The sequence below is a fragment of the Lepus europaeus genome, chromosome 13 (genome assembly GCF_033115175.1).
Source record: "Lepus europaeus isolate LE1 chromosome 13, mLepTim1.pri, whole genome shotgun sequence".
Lineage (NCBI taxonomy): Eukaryota > Metazoa > Chordata > Mammalia > Lagomorpha > Leporidae > Lepus > Lepus europaeus.
In genome coordinates, this window is record NC_084839.1 from 59,265,483 (window position 1) to 59,285,906 (window position 20,424).

Genomic DNA, 20,424 nt, shown 5'->3' on the forward strand with positions numbered 1-20,424 from the left:
AGTCTAAATAGAAAAGAAAAAAAAGTCAATATTTTCCATATATTTGAAGGAAATTTACACAATTTTCAAATGTTTGCTTAGAAATACATATGGTTCTATATATTAGTAATACACTTAGCAATTTATTGACTTAGCTGAAAAGCAAAGTCACAGTGAGAGGGAGAGAGAAAGGGGAAGAGAATGTTCCTTCCATTTGTTCACTCTCCTAAAGGCCTCAATAGCCAGGTCTGGGCCTGGCTGAACCTAGGAGCCAAGAACTCCATCCCAGTCTCCCACATGATGGGATCAGTCTAGAGTACTTAACCAGTCTTCTACTGCCTTTCCAGGCAGATTAGATAGAAGCTGGATAGGAAGCAAAGCAGATAGAATTCAAATCAGCACTCCAATATCCAGTAGGTTTCACAAGTAGCAGCTTACTTGCTGTGCCATTTCACCAGCTCCACATACATAAATTTAAATTACGGGCATTTTCTTTTTAAACTAAAATTCTCTTTACAATAAACTTCAGAATAATAAAGTTTGAGAGGTATTTTAAGACATCTTTCATTGGAGGAAAAGTTTTTAGCTTCTTTAATATTAGGAATGATGAAAAATATTTCCAGGACTGGCGCTGTGACAAAACAGGTAAAGCCGCTGCTTGCAGTGCCGGCATCCCATATGGGCGCCAGCTCCAGTCCTGGCTGCTCCACTTCTGATCCAGCTCTACTATGGCCTGGGAAAGCAGTAGGAGATGGCCCAAGTCCTTGGGCCCCTGCACCACATGGAGACCCAGAAGAAGGTCCTGGCTCCTGGCTTCAGATAGGCACAGCTCCGGCCATTTTGGCCAACTGGGGAGTGAACCAGCAGATGGAAGACCTCTCTCTCTCTTTGCCTCTCTGTGTGTAACTCTTTCAAGTAAATAAATAAATCTTCAAAAAAAAAATATTTCCTATACTATTCATGAGTGATAATTCAAAAATAATTTTAGATATAATACAAACTTCCTTGGCCCTTCCTGCACCTTTACATTTGACCTCAGTGCACTTACAATCATCAATAAACATGTATGTTCAACTAACAAGTCACACTGTGTTAAGAATCAAAACTTCAGGGGCCGGTGCCTTGGCACAGGTTAATCCTCTGCCTGTGTTGCCAGCATTCCATACGGGCACTGGTTCTAGTCCCGGCTGCTACTCTTTCAATCCAGCTCTCTGCTGTGGCCGGGGAAAGCAGTAGAAGATGGCACAAGTACTTGGCCCCTGTACCCACACAGGAGACCAGGAAGAAGCACCTGGCTCCTGCCGTTGTGGCCATTTGGGGAGTGAACCAGCGGATGGAAGACCTTCCTCTGTCTTTCCCTCTCACTGTCTGTAACTCTACCTCTCAAATAAATAAATAAAATCTTTAAAAGAAAAAAAAAAAGAATCGAAACTTCAGAATAAAAAATGTAGCAGCATAGAAGGGCCCAATCCTACCTAAACTAGGGCTGGGAGAAAGCTAAAGACATTGCAAAGTGTTATGGGTCTCCAAGAAGCACAGAATCTCAGTAGTTTGATGATTAAATGATGATGACTGGGACCAGCACTGTGGCATCGAAGGTTTAAGCCTCTGCCTGTAGTGCCAGCATCCAATATGGGCACCAGTTCCAGTCCCAGCTGTTCCACATCCAATCCAGTTCCCTTCCAAAATGCCTGAGAAAGCAGAGGATGGCCCAAGTTCCTGGGCTCCTGCACCCACTTGGGAGACCTGGAAGAAGCTCCTGGCTTCGACCTGGTCCAGCCCTCACCGTTGCAGCTATTTGGGGAGTGAACCAGCATATGCAAGATTCATTCTCTCTCTCTCATACTCTCTCATACTCTCTCTGTCTCCTTCTCTCTTTCTCTCTCATTCCATCTCTACATTCAAATAAATATATAACATAAATAAATAAAAATAAAATGATGATGAATACAACAGATAACACTTATTCCAAACATTTCAGATGCTGAATCCTCATAGCTGCTTTTTAGGGTAATACCACTAAGAGTACTTTCTTTCTATAATGAAGAAACTGAGGCACAGAGAAGTGTCAGAGCCAGCAGGTAGCACAGTAGCTACCAGACTAGCTCTAGAATCTGCTCACAATTGTAGTGCTGTACTGCACTGGTATATACAAATGTGCAGGAGAAAGCATACACAGTAGTTTGAATAAAAGAATGGCAATGGCCCAGCTACCTGAGCCAGGCTCCACCCCCATCCTAATGGGATTCCCTGCTCCTGCTTCCCTGCCCGCCCTCAGGCAAAGTTTTAAAAGGGCCTGTTCCTGAACACGTGCTCTCTTGGCTCTTGGCTCTTCCTCTCTCCTCTCTCTTGGCTCATCTCTCTTCTCTATCTTCTCTCCTCTGTCTCTCTCTCTCTTATACTCTCTCTCTTTTTTTCCTCTGCCGCCCCTTCACTCTGGTCTGTAGGGTGTTCCCCAATAAACTCTTTCCCTTAAAAAAAAAAAAGAATGGCAATTCCAAGGATGGCAACAGATAGAAGTACATGGTGGAAAGTGATGGAAAATGATAGAATGATGAAGCTGAAAAGAGTTTAAAGGAAAACAGACTGTAATAATGATAGCAAACTCTCTGTTGCAGTGAAGTGCCTTGTAAAGTATAAGATGAAACAAAGGATCACCTGATACCTGGTGCTGGCTGCCTACACAACTGTGGAATGGGAGAGCTAGTGAACTTTGAGTAAGTATGACTGTACTCTAGAGAGGATATAGATCACTATCACCAAGCAGTAGAGAAAAAGATATTAGACTAAGTGATTTTTCATTTCACCTAATTGTTATCTTTCAGTATTGTCACCTTGGAAGTAATTTTAATGAGGCTGCCATTATTCCAAATACTCCCAAAGCAGTGTTCTTTAGAATTACATTCAGTTAGTTTCATGAGGCTTATATCAGAATTACTACATTATAGGTACACATTTTAAAAACTAAAATATACTGAATTTTAAACTGCACCATTCTTGCTTGGATAGGTAAGGTCAAAAATGGTCATTTAAAAAAAATCAGAGGGGCCAGCGCCATGGCTCACTAGGTTAATCCTCCGCCTGTGACGCCGGCATCCCATATGGGCGCCGGTTCTAGTCCCGGCTGCTCCTCTTCCAGTCCAGCTCTCTGCTGTGGCCCGGGAAGGCAGTGGAGGATGGCCCAAGTGCTTGGGCCCTGCACCCGCATGGGAGACCAGGAGGAAGCACCTGGCTCCTGGCTTTGGACTGGCAAAGCTCCGGCTGTGGCGGCCATTTGGGAGGTGAACCAACAGAAGGAAAGACCTTTCTCTCTATCTCTTTCTCTCTCACTGTCTAACTCTGCCTGTCAAATTAAAAAAAAAAATCAGTTAACACATTTATTTTTACATGTTTTAGCTTAAAATATGAATCCTGGAATCTCACTGCCTATTTAACTATTCTAACTTCTCAGCTCACTAGCTTACCAGCTATAAAATGGGTATGTTAAAGTACCTACCTTAGGACTATTTTAAGGGCACATGTACTCATTACCTTACCACTGCTATTGCTACTATTACTTAACATGAATATCACTATGAAAAATAGAAGTAATAATATATAGTAATTTCAGAGTGTGAAATGAATGAATAAGTACTAAGTATAACAGGTGATTTATACTGTAAAAATATTCATATGTACAGAAGTTTCTATATAAGAGAAGGTATTTGATTTAGGACACACAAATGGGTTAATATTTCATTGTAAGTAAAGAATAAATTATGTGATGAAATATGCATATTTTCTGATTATTGAGAATCAAAACTCATCAACCTATACAGTAAACTAGAAAATTCAAAAATCACATTCCTCAACTTAGTGTTTATTCACAGACCATAATTATGACTTATGGCTGAAGTTGAGCTGTGTGTGACTACATAAAATTATTTTCTCACCTAAATTAAATATATATAAAATTTTATATGGGAAACCAAAAGAGTTGAGCTTTCACTTGCATATCAAGAGAGGACAACACTTGAAATTCTATTTTTCAGTTTAAGTCAATTCAGTAATAAAGAAGGTTTGTTAAAAGCTTCTCCTGTTAGCAGAAGTAGAAAGTACAGTACAACTTTCCTCATAATCCACATTGGCTATTTATAAGAAATAGAAACATCTTTAACTTGAAAAACCGACAGGTCCACTGCCCATATCTTTACTAAGTTTGGAAGTCCTAAACTTCTCAGAAATTATGGTGTTGCGGAGAGTAAGCAAAACGAGTTGTGTAGAAATCTTCAAATGCCAAGACTAAAGCTGTTAATCCTTTGCATTTGGACACAGGGGAAATTCTGAGAATAGTACAGTATGGAGTCTACGACCTCACTTGTCTTCTAGCTCAATATTCAAGGATTCACATCTATTCCAATAGGCATTGGAAGACTCTGAAAAAGGTACAGACTATTTGTTAAAATGTTCTGATGTACAAACAATGCTTCCCTAGCTTCTCATTAAAAAGGAAACAGAAAAAGGGCAAGAATGACATTCTTATTCTACTTTATAAGGACACTTCCACAGACCCATAGAGAACATATAGTAATAAGGACAGAGAAGTGGCCACAAGGGTGGTGCCCATGAGAAAGCAGGCAGAAAACAACGTCCTCAGTGAGAGAGTCGTGGTTTTCAGACAAAACAGAATCTATATCCAAGCAGATGTGGTAGTCAAAGAGAAGTGTGTACCACCTGGATAAACAGCATCAATAATCAGCAATGGAACAGGTCTAGCAAGACGTGGATGAAGAAAATAGCTGTAAGTGAATGACTCATTTATGAAGACATCAAAACCCTTGAGGACTCCCTAAGGTACATGTGATTAAACAGAGGGCTCTATAAGGCATTAGCAGTGTGGCCAAAGACAGTCAAATTCAGATTATTCATCCTTCTTTTTTCCTGGATGTCTTGCCATCTTTACAAACTATACTTTTTTTTTTTTTAAAGACCTTTAAAATGTCTTGCATTTTACTCAAGAATGCCATCAGTTAAAAAAGAATGCTGATAATTTCCTGGTTTGAAAAATCCGCCTGGAGGAAAGTAGTCAAGACTGAGCTTGTATTATTCAAATATTGTATTAGAGCATAAATAGTTGTTTTGAAGGAGGGAAGAAAAGAATTTCAGAAGAATGCTGGATCTGCATTTTGGGAAGCAATAGCGGTCAGGGATTTAAAAGGTACTGAAATAGGGGGTGCCTACACAAGGAAACGGAAAAATGATGCACTCTAAGAGTGCCAGTGCATTTCTCTCAGGGATAAACCCAATGCCCATGACATGAAAGAAAGGGCAAAGGGAATGAATTTAAAAAAATAGCAAAATATCCTACTATTGAATAGGAAAATGAACCATCCAATGAAAAGAACAGAATGAAAATCAAACAAAAATTAACCCATAATTTAAATTTTCATTTATTTTTAAGTATCTTTTTACACTTACAATTTGCTTTTCTATTATATAAGGCAGTTGATGATAGTCTCACATGTCTTAGAAGGCCATCCTCAATCCAAGCTTCTAGTCTACATGAGAGAATATGCAGCATAATCTTTTGTAAAGATTTATTTTATTGGATCAGCACTGTGGCACAGCAAGTTAAAGCCCTAGCCTGCAGCGCCAGCATTCCATATGAGCACTGGTTTGAGTCCCAGCTGCATCACTTCTGATCCAACTCCCTGCTAATGTCCTGGGAAGGCAGCAGATGATGGCTCAAGTACTTGGGCCACTATACCCATGTGAGAGAACCAGAAGAAGCTCCTGGCTCCTAGCTTCAGATTGACCCAACTCTGGCCGTCACAGCCATTTGGGAAGTGAATCAGCAGATGGAAGACACTCTCTCTCTCTCTCTCTGTAACTCTGCCTTTCAAACAAATAAATTTTGTTTTAGGCCGGCGCCGCGGCTCACTAGGCTAATCCTCCGCCTTGCGGCGCCAGCACACCGGGTTCTAGTCCCGGTCGGGGCACCGGATTCTGTCCCGGTTGCCCCTCTTCCAGGCCAGCTCTCTGCTGTGGCCAGGGAGTGCAGTGGAGGATGGCCCAAGTCCTTGGGCCCTGCACCCCATGGGAGACCAGAAGAAGCACCTGGCTCCTGCCATCGGATCAGCGCGGTGCGCCGGCCGCAGCACGCCTACCGCGGCGGCCATTGGAGGGTGAACCAACGGCAAAAGGAAGACCTTTCTTTCTCTCTCTCACTGTCCACTCTGCCTGTCAAAAACAAAACAAAACAAAACAAAATTTTGTTTTAGATTTATTGTATCTATTTGAAAGGCAGAGTTACAGAGAAAGAAAGAGAGAGAGAGAGAGAGAGAGAGAGAGAGAGAGAGGTAGAGACAGAGAGGGAGAAATCTTCCATATGCTGGTTCATTCCCTAAATGGCCACAATGGCCATGTCTGGGCCTGGTCAAAGCTTCTTCAGTTTTCCCATGTGGGTGCAGGGGCCTAAGGACTTGGGCCATCTTCTGCTGCTTTCCCAGGCACATTAGCAGGAAGCTGGACTGCAAATGGAGCAGCCAGGACTCGAACTGGTACAAATATGTGATTTCAGCATTGCAGGCATTACCTTAAGCCACTACACCATAACACTGGGCCTAAACAGCATAACTTAAGTTGAGCTTGACTAGGGTAGGGTAGGCAGTTGGTGTAGTGGCTAAGACCTTGTTTAGGATGTCCACATCCAATACTGGAGTGCCTGGGTTCAAGGCTCATGCTTACTTTTGATTCCAGCTTACTGCTAATGAATATCCTAGGAGGCAACAGTAATGGCTCAAGTTCCTGGGTCCCTGCCACATGGGCTAAGAAGATGGAGTTCTAGGATCCTGGCTTCAGCCTGGCCCAGTTCCAGCTGCTAAAAGTCATTTGCGGAGTGAACCAGCAGATGGAAGATCAGTCTGTCACAGTCTCTCTCCCTGTTTCTCTTTCAAATAAATAAATAAATATTTTTAAACACATGAAACAGGTCTTTAAAATAAATAAATAAGAATAAGTAGAGTTTGTCTGAATTTAGGATGGTTATTTTCTTACATGAAGAAGAATCTATGATAGCCCAAATTTTGAAGATCCTAGAAATCCTTTATTTTCTATTTATATCCTCAAAATTCAGCATTTAAAAACTTCTCGGCTGGCGCCGTGGCTCAACAGGCTAATCCTCCACCTTGCAGCACCAACACACCGGGTTCTAATCCCGGTCGGGGCACCGGATTCTGTCCCGGTTGCCCCTCGTTCAGGCCAGCTCTCTGCTGTGGCCAGCGAGTGCAGTGGAGGATGGCCCAAGTCCTTGGGCCCTGCACCCCATGGGAGACCAAGAGAAGCACCTGGCTCCAGCCATCAGATCAGCGCAGTGCGCCGGCCGCGACGGCCACTGGAGGGTGAACCAACGGCAAAGGAAGACCTTTCTCTCTGTCTCTCTCTCACTGTCCACTCTGTCAAAACAAAAAACAAAACAAACAAAACAAAACAAAAAACTTCTCTTCATTTTGGATAGCTTTAAAGTAAATTAATATTTATTTCCCTTGAGAATAATTTTTACCATATATACTAAATCTTGAGAAAGTTATGTAAAATTGGATTATTCTCACTAATAACAATATTCACAATCCTTTGAAAAACAAAACAACTATGCTTAGAAGTAGAGATTACCTGTTACTGAGCTTGTATTATCCAAATGTTGTGTTAGTGCACAAATAATTGTTTTGAGGGAAGGAAGAAAAAAATTTCAAAAGAATGCAAGATTCCATAAAATTCTTGTCTTCTACCAATGTAATTTAATATGAAGTTCTCTGATTTCTGAAGTCAGCTATTTTTCACTGCTATGGGCAGGACAGAAAGCTTGAGGGCAAATAAAATCCTAATGTAAAACATGGTGACACAGAGAGAATTAAGAAAGAGAAGACACTGCTGTAGTTATAGCAGAGATAAATGATCTCATGGCACCAACACATTTAAAATGAATGTGTGTTGGCAAAAACACAAAAAGCCTAAGGGAATCTTTCTTGAGCATATACTTAGAACATATACTTGTTACTTATTACCAATAAATTTTCTGAGGAATATCTGTTCACTAATGCAAAAGGTACAGCATACTAGATTTTAGCTTGTAAGAAGTTATGAGTTCCATTGCATAGTACAGTGACTACAATTATGTTGATCAATTGTGTATTTTGTTATGTTAAAACAAAACCTGGATAATAGGGTTTTGGATGTTTTCATTATAATAAAATGTTAAATGTTTGAAGAGATAAATATATTTACTGTGATTACACATTACACAGTGTATACATGTACTAAAACATCACATAGTATCCCAAAAATATGTACAATTCTTATCTCTGTTAAAATCTTTTAAAAGTACAAATTTTTTTTTCTTTTTTTTTTTTTTTTTTTTTGGCAGGCAGAGTGGACAGTGAGAGAGAGACAGAGAGAAAGGTCTTCCTTTTGCCGTTGGTTCACCCTCCAATGGCCGCTGCGGCCGGCGCACTGCGCTGATCCGTAGCCAGGAGCCAGGTGCTTCTCCTGGTCTCCCATGCGGGTGCAGGGCCCAAGCACTTGGGCCATCCTCCACTGCCTTTCCGGGCCACAGCAGAGAGCTGGCCTGGAAGAGGGGCAACCGGGACAGAATCCGGCTCCCCGACCGGGACTAGAACCCGGTGTGCCGGCGCTGCAAGGCGGAGGATTAGCCTAGTGAGCCACGGCGCCGGCCTAAAAGTACAAATTTTTAAATAAAGTTTAATATTGAGACAATTGCATAGGAAGACACTTTCTCTGCATCTCCAAAAATTTCCATTAATGATAATTTGAATAAAAGTGTAAACTATGGGCCGGGGCTGTGGCTCACTTAGCTAATCCTCTGCCTGCAGCGCCGGCACCCCAGGTTCTAATCCCAGTTGGGGCACCAGGTACTAATCCCCGTTTCTCCTCTTCCAGTCCAGCTCTCTGCTGTGGCCTGGGAAGGCAGTGGAGGATGGCCCAAGTGCTTGGGTCCCTGCACCCACATGGGAGACCAGGAGGAAGTACCCAGCTCCTGGCTTCGGATCGGCACAGCGCCGGCCGTAGCGGCCATTAGGGGAGTGAACCAACGGAAGGAAGACCTTTCTGTCTCTCTCTCATTGTCTATAACTCCCTCTCTGTCTCTCTTTCTCACTGTCTAACTCTGCCTGGCCAAAAAAAAAAAAGTAAACTATAACAAAAATGTTCGAAAATAAAGACTCCTAAATAACATGAATATATTTTAATGGGAAGAGGTCAATTAACTGTAAATCATGATATTTATTTATTAGCCAGAGAGAGAGAAAGGCAGACAGAACTCCCATCCTCCGGTTCACTCCCTGGAAGAAAGAATAACAGACAGAAAAGAGAAAGCTCCCAACCACTGGCTCACTCCCTGAATGTCCACAACAGCTAGGCCTGTACCAGGGCCTGCCAGAAGCTCAAACCCAATTCAGGTCTCCAAAGTAGGTGGTAGGTGCTCAATTACCTGAGCCATCACAGATATCACCCACAGTGTGCATTGAGGAGAAACAGTAGTCTGCGCAAGAGCCAAGAACTCAGTCTGAGCTCTCCAACATGGGACATGTGTGACTTAACTGTTATACTAAATATACCCTCTCAATAACATAAACTTACCACTCATTAGTTATATTAGGTAATTATCTAATAATCACTAGATAATTCTCAAATTATACAGAATTCAATGTATGGGTCCGCAATCTTTTGTTCAGTATCATCAACACAGTATTACTCTGGACCCAGCACATGGTATAGTGGGTTAAGACACCATCTGCAGTGCTGGCATCCCATAAGGGTGCCAGTTTGAGTCCCAGCTGCTCACTTCCTATCCAGCACTCTGCCAATGTGCCTGGGAAAGCAGCAGAAAAAAGCCCAAGTGCTAGGGCCTTGCACCATGTGGGAGACCTGGAGGAAGCTTCTGGTTCCTGGCTTTGGCCTGACCCAGCCCTGGCCATTACAGCAACTTGGGGAGTGATCCAGTGGAAGATCTGTCTCTCCCTCTCTCTAATTCTTACTTTCAAATAAATAAATAAATGTTTTTAAAAAATATATACCATTATAGTAATACCTATTAACCATATCCATTAACATATTTAGTCAATAGCATGTTACCTAAAATAAGCAATTTTTCTAAACATTCAACACTTAAACCAAACAACTAAGCAATGATAAAGTTTGTGTAAAAGGGCAGGAATCTCAAAATAAGGAAACCTCAAGCCTGAACTAAACTTATCGTATCAAAACATTCGAGAACAAGAAACCACTGGCTCATCTGTACTTCACAGGACTTATGAATTATATTTAATTATACATCACAAACACTTTAAGCACCTTATATGTATGACATATTACTGTAATTCACAGATACAGACTTCTTCAGTCTAACGCTCTCCCAACTGAGCTATTTTGGCTCCCTGATCACAGATACAGATTTCTAAAACAGGGTCTTGGGGCCGGCACTGTGGTGTAGTGGGTAAAGCCGCCACCTGCAATGCCGGCATCCCATATGGGTGCGGGTTCTAGTACCGGGAGCTCTACATCCAATCCAGCTCTCTCCTATGGCCTGGGAAAGCAGCAGAAGACTGCCCAAGAACTTGGGCCCCTGCACCCATGTGGGAGACCTGGAAGAAGCTCCTGGCTTCGGATCAGCGCAGCTCCAGCCATCACAGCCAGAGGAGCCTCCCTCTTCCCTCCTCCCTCCTTCCCTCTCTCCCTCTCCCTCTCCCTCTTTCTCTAGTTCACCTTCTTCTGTGTAAGTCTGACTTTCAAACAAATAAAATAAATCTTTAAAAAAAAAAACCAGGGTCTCAATTATCAAATAGCTTATAATCCAATATAGTACATAAAATAACCACCAAAACAATACTAACAAGTTTGTGGTAAATGTGTTTATGTTAAGTTTAACAATGTAAACAGTTCTGGGTGTTCAGTTGTAGTTCTAGTTTGATTTTAAAAAAATGATCTTATAAAATAGAGGGTAGTTGAGGATTGTTGGTTTGTTTTGCTTTTTTTATTTTATTTTTTTGGTTAGGTTTCTGCTAAACGCAATAGATAAAAAGGAGGAAACAAGATACAAAAGCACAGAATAGAAAAGATGAAAGGAATAGTAAGAAATCTGGTTTGATGCACAGGCATAGAAGATAAACTATACTAAGAAAGTTTTGAATCTCAAATTTAGGATTAAGACTTAATATCTGCAAGGTAGCTAATGAGAAATAATGAAAGGTTCCTGATCTAGGAAGGTATTTTTTAAACTTTTATTTAATAAATATAAATTTCCAAAGTACAACTTTTGGATTATAGCAGTTTCCCCCCCCCCATAACCTCCCTCCCACTCACAACCATCCCATCTCCCACTTGCTCTCCCATCCCATTCACATCAAGATTCATTTTCCATTTATCTTTATATACAGAAGATCAATTTAGTATATACTAAGTAAAGATTTCAACAGTTTGCACCCACACAGATACACAAAGTATAAAGTACTGTTTGAATACTAGTTACACCATTAATTCACATAGTACAACACATTAAGGACAGAGATCCTACATGGGGAGTAAGTGCACAGTGACTCCTGCTACTGATTTAACAATGGACACTCTTATTTATGGCGTCAGTAATCACCCGAGGCTCTTGTCCTGAGTTGCCAAGGCTATGGAAGCCTCTTGAGTTCGCCAACTCTGATCTTATTTAGACAAGGTCACAGTCAAAGTGGAAGTTCTCTCCTCCCTTAGGAAGATATTTTAAAAATTGTAATCAATAAATCAGAAATGTTGTTGGAAAGTTAACTGAGTGGGTGGAATAGTGGAGGAATAGAGGCAGAATTAAAAGAGCTGACCTGTTAGAAAGAAAATTAAAATAACTGATAGGGGCCGGAGCTGAAGCACAGTGAGTTAAAGCCCTGGCCTGAAGTGCTGGCATCCCATATGGACGCCAGTTCTAGTCCTGGCTGCTCCTCTTCCCATCCAGCTCTCTGCTATGGCCTGGGAAAGCAGAAGATGGCACAACTCCTTGGGCCCCTGCACCCGCATGGAAGACCTGGAAGAAACTTCTGGCTCCTGACTTCGGATCAGTGCAGCTTCAGCCATTGCAGCCGTAATGGCCATTTTAGGGGTGAACCAACGGAAGGAAGACCTTTCTCTCAGTCTCTCTCTCACTAACTCTGCCTGTCAAAAAAAAAAAAAAAAAGGTACCAGGACACTCCATCTGTTCACAATCACTGCCTCAATTACTCAATCCACACACCTCAATTGTCCTAGCCACTGATCTGGTTACTTGGTATTCTGTCACACTTTAGCGTTGTACCTCAGCTTGTAACTTTGGTTCTTCCTCGTCATTCTTCTTTGTCATACTTGGCTCTCAGGAACCCCTTACCCAGACTTGTTCCCACTGGGTTTATCTGAGTTTCAAGGTCAGGATTTGGAATGAAACATATATGGGAGGCTGGCACTGTGGCGTAGCAGGTAAAGCTGCTTCCTGCAGTGCCAGCACCCCATATGGGCACCAGTTCAAGTCCCGGCTGCTCTACTTCTGATCCAGCTCTCTGCTAACCTGGAAGAAGCTCCTGGCTTCGAATCAGTCAGCTCCAGCCATTGTGGCCAACTAGGGAGTGGACCAGCAGATGGAAGACTCTCTATTTCTGCCTCACCTTCTCTCTTTGTGTAACTCTGACTTTCAAATAAATAAATAAGTCTTAAAAAAAAACAAAAACAAAAGAAACATATATGGAAACTGGTTAGTCTAGAAGAAGAGCAAGTTTTGCTCATGTTATTTTTAAGATTTTTATTTATTTATTTTTGAGGTAGAGTTACAGAGAGAGGGAAAGACAAAGAGAAAGGTCTTCCAACCACTAGTTCACTCCACAAATGGCCAGAGCTGAGCCAATCGGGAGCCAGGAGCTTCTTCAGGGTCTCCCACACAGGTGCAGGGGCCCAAGCATGTCAGCCATCTTCTACTGCTTTCCCAGGCCATAACAGAGAGCTGCATTAGAAGAGGAACAGCTGGGAGTAGAACGGGTACCCATATGGGATGCCAGCACTGTATGCAGAGGATTAACCTACTGCACCACAGTGTCAGCCCGTTGCTCGTGTTATTAAGCGGAATTCAAGACATGGTAGGAGTTTAAGGTAAAAGGGAGTCACCTGGATAGATACCACCAGCTGGTAGCTAGAAATATAGAACTGCGGCCTAGACTACCTAAAAATTACTTGAGAGCAAGGCAAACTTCGTAGCCCAGCAGGTTAAGATGCCATCTCAAAATCAGCATCCAATATTGAAGTACCAGTTCAAGTCTCTGCTACTCTGCTTCCAATCTAGCTCCTTGCTAATGTACCTGGGAAAATAGCAGATGGTGGTCCAAGTACTTTGGCCTCTTCTACTCATGTCAGTGACTAGATGGAGTTCCAGGCTCCTGGCTTTGACCTGGCCCAGTTGTAGGCACTGTAGACGTTTGGGAAGTGAACGAGTGGATTGAAGATCTCTTTCTCTATCACTCTGCCTTTCAAAGAAATAAATATTTTAAAAATAAAAATTATTTTGGAATTTTCTAAATGAAAAATAAAGTTAAAGCTACTAAATAAGATCCTCAGAAGGGTAATAAAGTCAAGAATAGATGTTGTGTTAATTCTTCTACATGGAGACAATGAAAAAGACAGACTAAAGGGTGAGCATTTGGCAAAGCAGATTAAGACACCACTTGGGATCCCCACGACCCATATCAGACTTCCCAGGTTCCAGTCTCCGCTCCACTCCCAATTCCAGCTTCTTGCTGATGCCCATACTGGGAGGCAGAAGGTCACAGCACAAGCAGCTGGGTCCTTACCTCGCATGGAGGAGATACATATCAACTTCCCGACTCCTAGCTTTGACCTGGCATAGCACTGGCTGCTAGGGACATCTGAGGAGTGAACCACTGGATGGGAGATTGATCTAATATAAAAAATACATAATTTTATAAAAATAAAGAAAAAGATAGACTCAGATAATACTGTGTTAGGAAAGCCATGGAAGAGAAAATGTGTATGTGTGTACGTGTGTGTGTGTGTGTCTGTGTCTATATGTAAAGCAGTTTTATAGGACTCTAACATTGATTTTGAATTTTAATGTAGAGATGACTTCAACGGTTTATTGAGAAGAAATGTTTTAGTAATACATAGAAATTAAGTCTACTAAATAAGGTGTGGTTCTACTGTTCTGAATGCTGGGCTCTGACCCAAAAATGTGTTCATTTTAATCCTGTTGCAACAAACTTACCCCAAACCCATTTAACCTCTCTGCCTCAATTTCCCCACCTGCAAAAATAGGGATAATGATATTGACCTACATTTGTAAGGGTGTAAGGATTAATTAATGCTGTTTAATGCTTTGAAGATGAAAAGTGCTGAACATTATTAGTGGGTATTACATAACTAATTATATGTAATATAAAAATTTCATCCTTTAATTTTATTCAAAGAGTTATCAAATAAATGTTCTAGCTCCTCTAGTGACATTTATTCTTTATATGATCATTAAGTAATTTTAAGTATATCTATATCTTTTCTATAAGTGTTACAGCACAAAAAGTTCTAGATGGGTTCAGAAGCCTAGAAAACCTTTTCAACTTAAATGTTAAGTGTAAATATTCAGGACATGTACCTGATATTAAGTAAATGCCAAAGCTAATATCTTTGATAATGAAATTTTAGATTTAACACATAAACTTCAGAATTAAATGATACAAGCAAAGTCCAAAAGCACGAAGCATTGTGGTAAAAACTCTCTCATATCCCTATTTTTAACACTAGGTTCAGAATGTAAATTGAATGAAAAATTTTTTAAATCTATCAGACCTTCTTTCTGGGCTTTTGTGTCTTTTTGATTTTCAAAATTACAGTATCAAAGTATCTTACTATTTTAAAAATGCAAATAATACATAAGGAAGCATTTTATGTAAAAGTGAACCAGTCCCCTTCCCTACTCTAAAAGGAGCCATTGCACCGTGTGGCACATGGCCTTTCAGATTTCTTCGATGTATTTAACAAACTGTCCACACCCATGTTGAATTGTTTTGTATTTCTGTAAAGACAGAATTTTACTACACATACAACTTCCTTTTTTCACTAAACAACACAGCATAGATATTCTCTCTGATAGCATATACAGATAGATATACCTAACAGCTGCAAGATGTTCCAGAGAGAGGCTGGCACTGTGGTGCAGTGGATTGGACTGCCATCTGCAGCACCAGAATCCCATATGGTCACCAGTTCGAATCCTGGCTGCTCCACTTCTGATCCAGCTCTCTGCTAATGGCCTGGGAAGGCAGTGGAAGATGGCCCAAGTTCTTGGGCCCCTGAAAGCATGTAGGAGATTCGGGAGAAGCTCCTGCCTTCTGGCTTCAGTCTGGCCCACCCTCAGCCATTGCAGCCATTTGGGAAATGAACCAATGGACTGAAGATCTCTCTTTTCTCTCTCACTCTAACTTTATCTTCCAAATAATCTTAAAAAAAAAAAAAAAGATGTTCCATAGAATATATCATAACTGACATAGCCATTCCCTTAATAAACAATCTATTTCTAATTTTATTACCTGAAAATATACATACACTTAATGTTTTGACAGACACTGCCAAAGTAGCCTCAGAAATTTTTCTGCCAATTTACATTTCTACCCAGAATATGTGCTTTTTCCTAGAACCTCAATGACAGCACATAACATTAATAAAGTTTTAAATTGTTGCCAGTCTGGTAGGTAAAAAATAGATTCCTGTAATTTTTTTTTTTTTTGACAGGCAGAGTGGACAGTGAGAGAGTGAGAGTGAGAGTGAGAGAGAGAGAAAGGTCTTCCTTTACCGTTGGTTCACCCTCCAATGGCCGGCGCACCACGCTGATCCGAAGGCGGGAGCCAGGTGCTTCTCCTGGTCTCCCATGAGGTGCAGGGCCCAAGCAGTTAGGCCATCCTCAACTGCACTCCCGGGCCACAGCAGAGAGTTCGCCTGGAAGAGGGGCAACCGGGACAGAATCCGGCGCCCCGACCAGAACTAGAACCCAGTGTGCCAGCGCCGCAAAGCAGAGGATTAGCCTAGTGAGCCGCAGCACCGGCCAGATTCCTGTAATTTTAAGATTTATTTTTTCATTCATTAATGAGATCAAATATTTTTCAGGTATTCTTAAACAACTATTTTTCCTCTATAAATTACCCATTTCTACCTTTTGCCAACCTTTCTATTAAATTCTTTATCCCTCTGTGCATTGATGATATTCTTTGCTATATATATAACATATTTAGCCATTTAATATTTTTCATCAACTTTTATATGTGAAGAAATTAAGAGAATATAGAATAGACTTTTTTTTACAAACTGGGTATAACATTAACAGAAAGCTCTTTGAACTCAGTTCAGTTCGTGCTGTATAAAAATGCCAAAGAGATCTAGGCCCATGGCCAGAGGGTGGTTCACCACAGATGTTAACAATTGGTCAGCAGCTATTTTTCCATAAGGCAAAAAGTAATATTTCTATACGTCAAGAGAACCTGTGTATCATTCTTACTAAAATAAGTTGGAAGAAAGTCTGTACCTAGAGAGAAAAATTGGAATCCTTTCACTTTTCTGAAATAAGCTATGGCAAAAGCAGCCTGTTATACCCAAAATTTGGAAAATATTTCTCTAGGGCATTGTTCAAACTGTTTAATTCACTTAGTTAAATAGATCTTGTCAATTTAACATTTTCCACATTGTAAGCAGTTTTGACATTTAGACAATTTATCAATGGCTTCTTCATTGTGGCCTACTTCCTCCTCTTCTTTCTACTCATTACACACAACAAATTAAATTTCACTAATATTTAAAGATCTGTGCTGACCTTTGCATAGCCATTTTCTAGGTTCCTATTAATACAAACATCTTGTTTGCTGATGCCCATTTTAAATATTTTCCTGCACACAATTTTCTATTATTCCAAAGAGACGTCTACGTAGCTGAAGCTCATTTTTTCCATTATCTTGCAAAATAACTGCAATAACATATTAGGGATTTTAAGAGGGGAAAAGGTATTCTTACATAGCCAAATAATAGTAACAGTAAAAAATAATAATCTTCTCTCAGCACTACCCCCAACACAAGTACCCACTTTACTCAACTTCAAAAATATGGACTTAGTTAAGATGTACCACCATTCCAGCAATAAAAAGATAACAAAAATACAAATGTTGGCAATATGATAATGATAATTAATTCTACATTATAAGTCTATAAATATAATTTGATGCTACATTTAGGATAAAAATTACTTTGAAGGGGAAATAAATTGAACTTCATAAATAATTCCTTAACAGCAGAGTTAAATAAAGAGAACACTTAAATGCTCTTATCTAAACCACTGCTTAAATACCAAAATAATTTGTCAATTTAGAGTTACTGTTTTAAAAAGCATATAAATCAAAGACTGTTGTGAAGTGAGCAAGAATGAAAGAAAAGATAGAAATCTCTTCTCTACAAATAGGAAAGACAGTGAAAATTTTGAAGTGGCCTGCAGCTATACCACCTCAATCTTGTCAGATTTCACTTGTCAACACTGATGACAGATTGCCAACCATTCCTCTAAAAAACAAATCCAGCAACTGTTGAAAGAAAGGGCTTCTATTAAAAAGTGGACTATCTCATGGAACTTGATAGTTGTATACTTCAAAATCTTTCTTTTTCAAAAGAGACTTGTAAAATGTTTTTCTATGGCTACTATCAAAATTTACAAGTTAAAGAAGTCTCCTTACACGAAACAGTGAAAAGTGGAAACATTTTTAAATATATGCTAAATGCATTTTATATTCATTATTTCATTTACTATCCACAGGAACCAAATTAAATTATGTAAATTTGTATGTGTGTGCAAACACACATACACATTTTTCTACACAGGGAACAGCAGTTTCTCCAAGAAGCTTGCTCATGTGCCTCCTCTCTTACAAAATCAACTCTGACTGGCCCTAATCCCCGCAATTTAATGGTCTAGGGAGGTAAAGCAATTAGCAAAAGTTCAATCTGCTTGGTACAGGAACAGTTGGGTCTAGAATTCCTGTCTACAGACTACCTACGTCAGACTGTTTCTAGTCTACCTCCCCTCTGCTCAAGATGTCCTAAATGGAGTCTTCTGATACCTGAGCCCAGTGTCAGGTTAGATTTGTATAATTAACCCATGGCAAAAGATACCAGTGAAACCCATTTTCTGGCCAATTTTCTTTTGCTTAGAAAGCACGTGGAGAAAGTTACTTGAATGTCTATGTAAGGACTGTTTGATTATTTTATCAATAGTTTATAAGTAAGTTGATGTACCTAAAATATCTGATTAAAACTGGTATTTTTAGGCACTAAATATTGTTCCCACCATATGTTTAGCAGACTTCATAGATATAAAAATAAGCTCCAATATGATTTATTAACCTATCAATATCTTCCTTTTAAGTTATTGTATTAGATAAGAGAAGCTTTATTTCTATTTTGACTACTCTTATTTGGTAGCAGATCCAATGAAGTTCTCAGCCCTCCCTTCACCTCAGTCTCTAGGACAAGTTCTTAATGGAATGTAAACAAGCACAAATGCTCAGTTTATACAAATTCTATTGTGAATCTTTTATTATTGTGATTACATCTTCCATCATATTCTTTCTTCTCTGGTTGGTTATTTTAACCTTTAGTAATACTTTGTTACAGGGTTCTTTCCCTTTAGTATTTTGTTTCAAGGATGAATGAAGAACCAAAGTAGGTAATTTAGGAAAGAACAGCCTTTTCTTACTGAAATGAAGGCATGTGAATAACCATCAAAGTCCCCTGAGAAGAGATTAATTTCACCTCAATATATTTAACACTACCTAATGCAGTAAATTACTGTCTGATATTTGTAAACCAGTAGACTAAAATAAGGAAGATCTTGGATTATGATGGTTTGCCCTAAAGCCCAAAAAATCGTAAATTAGTAATAAAAAAGTTTCCTATAGTTTTAAAATTGTACCTAAATTATTGAGGCATAAATGGGAAAATGCATTTGAAAATCTTTGACAAATGGTAATTGTTCAATAAATGTTTCTTTTTCATAAGCACCAAATGTTCATAAAATGAGTCTAATTTCTACAATACTTAAAATGTTTTCTAATTATTTTGAAGTCTTACAGGACATCATTTTATCTTCTAATTATTTTTAGTTTGGTTCAATCTACATATTAAGAAGTGTCCACTCAACCACTGAGTCAGGTATCATGGCAGGCATTAGGGACCTGAAGGAAAAAAAAAAAAAAAAAAAAAAAACCCGTCCTTGTCCTTGAGAGGGTGAAAACAGTGACATCAGACTATGACAAATAAAACAGAACTATGCCCAGGAAGAAAGTACAAAGAATAAAGTTATTTTTTCTAGCACCTAACAATCTCAATCAGAAAAAAAAAAAAGAAATTATATGTAACAATGCATGGATTTCGAGGTTATTCGGTGTCAAAACAAATTTTTTAATTCCATTTTTCACAAATCTTTTGAAGTATTCTCATGCAATTTCAGAACCTGAAACTTCTTCAAAGAGAATGAAATATATGACCAACATGAATCTACTTTATTTCCCCAATTCTAAGATCAATATTATTCACACTTGATGGTTTCCAAAATTTTATTTACCTTATAATCAGAGGGTATATTTAATAGTATCGACATTTTTCATAAGAACTTGATGTTAAATCAACAGTACCTTATAATCAATGGTAAATTAGATGTGAGGAAACATGGTATATGTCAATGCTAAAGACTTACTATGGTAACAAGAACAGCTAGCTACAAGTGACTTGGCAACTTACTTAAAACCCTGCATAGAGAACCATCCCAGCAAGGGACTGAACACATGCAGTTACTTTTAGTCCCTTCCAAACTCCCACCAAAATGACAATAAAGCCATTAAAAAACCAAACTTATAAAGCAAAGGAATTAGAGGCAAAACAGGTAGCATCAAAATATTGGAGGGTAAAAGGCAGATAGGCAAGAGGCAACTGAGAACAGATTCAAGAAAGCAGAAAGCCAAGCACTTATGTGAGGTGAATGGTTAAGGACCAGAAAGCACATGCATTGGAACTCTAGATAGGCTCAGAAACTGGAAGAACCAAGTATTTCTGAAAGAATGGCTGTGCTGGGGGCTGGAGGCTGGCACCGTGGTGTAGTGGGTTAAGCCACTGCCTACGACGCCAGCACCCCTTAAGGACGCTTGTTCGTGTCCTAGCAGTGCCACTTCTGATCTGACTCCTTGTTAATGTATCTGGGAAAACAGCTGAGATGGCTTAAGTTCTTCGGCCCTGCCACCCAAGAGGAAGACCCAGAAGAAGCTGCTGACTTCAGCCTAGCCCAGTCATTTGGAGAGTAAACCAGAAGATGGACGACCTCCCTCTCTGCTTTTCAAATAAATAAATAAATCTTTAAAA

The 20,424-nt window shown here is 39.8% G+C and overlaps 1 protein-coding gene across 2 annotated transcripts in view; it reads right to left on the bottom strand.

The window, feature by feature from the left end:
- Nucleotides 1-20,424, bottom strand: part of WDPCP (WD repeat containing planar cell polarity effector) — a 654,855-nt gene that overhangs the window by 302,153 nt on the left and 332,278 nt on the right. The gene's annotated exons all lie outside the window — the stretch shown is intronic.